This window comes from Eptesicus fuscus, chromosome 13, assembly GCF_027574615.1.
Source record: "Eptesicus fuscus isolate TK198812 chromosome 13, DD_ASM_mEF_20220401, whole genome shotgun sequence".
Taxonomy (NCBI): domain Eukaryota; kingdom Metazoa; phylum Chordata; class Mammalia; order Chiroptera; family Vespertilionidae; genus Eptesicus; species Eptesicus fuscus.
Window position 1 is genome coordinate 42,702,032 of NC_072485.1, and position 4,607 is coordinate 42,706,638.

A 4,607-nucleotide genomic window follows, 5' to 3' on the forward strand; every position below is an offset into this window, starting at 1 on the left:
AGCAGGTGCTTCCCTTCAACGGTTTCCTGGTGGGCGTGGCTGTGGCTTGGGCGTAGCGAAGGTGCAGTCAATTTGCATATTTGTCTATTATAAGGTAAGATATATATATATATATATATATATATATATATATATATATATCTGGTGCCAATCGCACACATGTATTTTTATCTTTCATGTTCGAACATAAATTTGGTTGACACTTGTATTATAGAGAAAGGGCAAATAGTGATATTAAAATATTTATTCTAATTAAGTTCCTTTCAATGTGCACAAATCCATGCACTGGGCCTCTAGTATTTAGATAATTTATTATAAAGTGTAATGGAAAAAGTTGTGTCCAGGCAAATGAAATAGAAATGTGGCTGAGGTAATCAAGACTCACATGTCTCCTACTAATTGTTATGTTTGTACAATTCTCTATCCTTAGACATCAGAGTTGAACATTATTAATGACTCTGGAATTTGAAACTATGTGAGTTTTTATGTAATTCTTTTCATGAAAAATAAACCTTTAAAAACCATGAGTCCATATTAATTGTAAGCACTTATATTCCCACTAGAGGCCCAGTGCACAAAATTTGTGTACAGGGAGTGTGTGTACCTCAGGACAGCCTGCACCCTTTTCAATCTGAGACCCCTTGAAGGATTGGGCCTAAACGGGCAGTTGGACTTCCCTCTCACAATCCAGGACTGCTGGCTCCCAACCGCTCACCTGCCTGCCTGATTGCTCCTAACTCCTTCTGTCTTCCAGCCTGATCACCCTGTAACCATTCTCCTGCCTGACTCATCGACACCTAACTGCTCCTCTACCGGCACGATTGCCCCTAACTGCCCTCCCCTGCTGGCCTGGTCACCCCTAACTGCCCTCCCCTGCCAGCCTGATTGACCCTAAGTATCCTCCCCTGCAGGCCTGTTTGCCCCCAACTGCCCTCCCTGCTAGCCTGGTCACCCCTAACTCCCTCCCTTGCAAGCCTGGTAGTCTCTAACTGCCCTCTTCTGCAGGCCTGGTCATCCCCAACTGCCATCCCCTGCAGGCCTGATTACCCCCAACTGTCCTCCCCTTCAGGCCTGGTTGCACCCAACTGCCCTCCCCTGGCATCCTGGTCACCCCTAACTTCCTTCCCTTGCCAGTCTGGTCACCCCAAACTTCCCTACTTTGCAAACCTGGTCGCCCCTAACTGCCATCCACTGCTGGTCTGGTTGCCCCTAACGGTCTTCCGTGCAGTCCTGGTTGCTCCCAACTACCCTCCCCTGTTGGCCAGGTCGCCCACAACTGTCCTCTGCTGCTGGACTGGTCACCCCTAACTGCCCTCCCCTGCAGGCCCGATCACCTCTAACTGCTCTCCCTTTCAGGCCTGGTCTCTCCCAACTGCCCTCCCCTGCTGGCCTGATTGCCCACAACTGCCCTTCCCTGCCAGCCATCTTGTACTACAACCATTCTTTAATAACTTGGCACCATCAGCATCTCCAGGAAAATCTGCATTTTTCTCTGTCTCTGTGAATGAGAAGTGATGTCTCTGGTGGTCTTCCCAGGTATGACTACCTCAAACCACACTAGTATTAGCCTCACAGTCTTCTACTTGCTGGGCATCCCTGGCCTTGAGGACCAGCACATGTGGATTTCCATCCCCTTCTTCATTTGCTATGACATGGCCCTGCTTGGCAACAGTCTGCTCATCGTCATTATCCTCACCAAGCCCAGCCTCCATGACCCCATGTACATCCTCCTCAGCTGGAACAGATGTTGTCCTCTCTACGTGCACAGGACCTCAGGCCTTGACCATCTACTGGTTCCATGTTGGGGAGATCTCCCTGAACCGCTGTATCACTCAGGTATTCTTTCTCACTTCCACTTTCATGAGTCAGGGATTTTGCTAGTGATGGCTTTTGACCTCTACATTGCCATTTGCTACCCGCTGAGATACACAGCTATTCCTACATATGCACTGATTGGGAAAATTGGTCTGACTATCTTTCTGAGAAGTTTTGCTACAGTATGTCCCATAATATTTTTTTCTGAAAAGACTGCCTTTTTTGCAAAAGTAATATTCTTCCACACACTCTTTGTGAGCACATTGGGTTGGCCAAAATATTCCTGTGATGACATACGAGTAAACATCTGGTATGGACTTTTTCTTCGAATGTTAACAATTGCTTTGGATGTTTTTCTAATTATTGTTTCTTATATGCTTATTCTCCGTGCTGTCTTTCACATCCCTTCCCAAGATGCTTGCCATGAAACGCTCAACAGGTGTGGCTCCCACATCTGTGTCATCATCCTATTTTATGTGCCTGGGATCTTCTCAGTTCTCACTCAGAGCTTTGGATGCCACATTTCACCCCATATCCATATCCTGCTAGCCCATGTCTCTATTCTGGCTCCTCCTATGCTGAATCCCATTGTTTATGGAATTAAGACCAAACAGATCCGGGACCAGGTGACTCATATCTTATTTTCAAAACAGATATGACTTTGGGAATGGAAACCAGACTAGTTTTCTCAACATTTCTAGTCATACATTGAGGTAAGATTTAGAAGCTTCTAGTAGGTGGGGGATAGTTAAGACTACATACCTATGTAGTTTATAGACTGCCTCACGAGTATATGTTTCTGGAGCAAGTGCACAGGGGACCTTGGTACATGCTTTTCATAGTCCCTGACCAATACTAAGAGATCAATTTCTTTGTGGCTCAGTGAGCTTTCTCACTCAGTGTCTGATAAGGAAACCACTCCTAGTCCATAGCCCTAGATAGGTATTTGGAATGTGATGAATTGTTGATAATTACTGGACTATTCTTTCTTGGTTTGTTTTATGCCTTGCTGTGGTGAAATAATTCCCATTAATCTTATTTACATTGGATGTTTCTCTAAATATTATTTCCTTTGCCCTCTCTATCATAAAGTTTTATTCTCATCAGGATCACTTCCACCTGTATACATTCCATTATTTGTCCTGAAATTTAAAGAAAGGTAGAGAGGGAAGCAGGCACAAAACTGGCACCCACTTGCCCTGGCTGGTTTGGCTCAGTGGATAGAGCGTCGGTCTGCGGACTCAAGGGTCCCGGGTTCGATTCCGGTCAAGGGCATGTGCCTTGGTTGTGGGCACATCCCCAGTGGGGGGTGTGCAGGAGGCGGCTGATCGGCGTTTCTCTCTCATCGATGTTTCTAACTCTCTATCCCTCTCCCTTCCTCTCTGTGAAAATTCAATAAAATATATTAAAAAAAAAACAAAAAAACTTTGGCACCCACATCCTCATATAGTAAGGTGACCAGACATCCCGCTTTTGGCAGGACAGTCTCGATTTTTGGAAAGAATGCACGACAAGCTAGGGAACGGCGGGAGAATGGGAAGGGAATATACGGTTTTCCGCCGCCATGTGGCTATTTAGCCAGGATAAATAATGCACTAAAAATTGTGGAATACGCGCTGTCCTTACCAGGAACTAATGCTGTAACTGAACGTGTTTTTTCTACGGTAAATAAAGTGTGGACATCAGAAAAATCACAATTAAGTGTTGAGACTTTGAAAGCCATTTTATGTGTGAAATATAATTTAACAAATTCTTGTGAAAAATTTCATGATCTTTTAAACAACGACAGCAATCTACTAAAAAAATTCATTCAAATGAGAAATATGCCAAAGAATAAAATAATACTATACATAATTTTTTTATTTATTGTATTTGTAAATTGTACTTATGTTGAAATTTTAAAAAATATTACAATACTATTTTTGCATTCTATGAAAATTTTTGTTGCTCCATATAGACCAAATTTTTAATCAAGAACCCCCCCCACACACCCCTGTCAATGGTGTCCCGCTTCACCAATGTTAAAATCTGGTCACCTTATCCTATAGCCTTTCCTCTGATTTTCCTTTTCTTCTTCTTTCTTTTTTCTTTCTTTCTCTTCCTCTTCATCCTTCTCCTCCTCTACTTCCTATTCCATCAGATCTTCCTCTTTCCAGTCTTCTTCTTATTTCTCACTCTCTATCACAGTAAAAGACTTTGAAAGAGTTGTCTCTACATTCAGGAATCAATATCTTTCTCTATTTTTCTTCTTCTCACCCCAGCCAGACAACTTTCCTATACCATGGCACGGCCTGTCACAGTAACATCTACATTACTGAGTCCAATGGTCAATACTCAGTTACATCGTTCATGACACATCAGCACCATCTGACACAGTGAAACATTCTCTCATTCTAGAAACTCCTTATTCATTCCATCTTAGACAGTGTATTAGACATAAAATGTGTACAAAATCCCATTTTTCAACACAGAGATATTCCCAGCTAATATAATTTTATAGAAGGCTGCAATATATTTTCTACTGTATATGTGCGTGCAGGTAAACAAAAATTTTTAGTGGGACAATATTCCACCTACTCTTCTTGAATGTACTTTTCTCCGTTAGCAAAGTAATGTGGACATAATCCCATGCCAAAATTATACATCTCTGTAGGCATTTTTATCACCTCTCTATTTTACTTGTATAAGATATGCCACATATCAATTATCCAAGTATACTCTTTTTTTAAAATCCAAGTATATCCTAAAAATGCATTTATCCTGTGTCATTGTAATTATTTATTCACTGTTCA

At 42.3% G+C, this 4,607-nt stretch overlaps 1 pseudogene; it reads left to right on the forward strand.

Annotated features, from left to right (window-relative positions):
- Positions 1 to 1,538: 1,538 nt before the first annotated feature.
- LOC129151302 (olfactory receptor 52B4-like) lies at positions 1,539 to 2,474 on the forward strand (annotated as a pseudogene).
- The last annotated feature ends 2,133 nt before the right edge of the window (positions 2,475 to 4,607 follow it).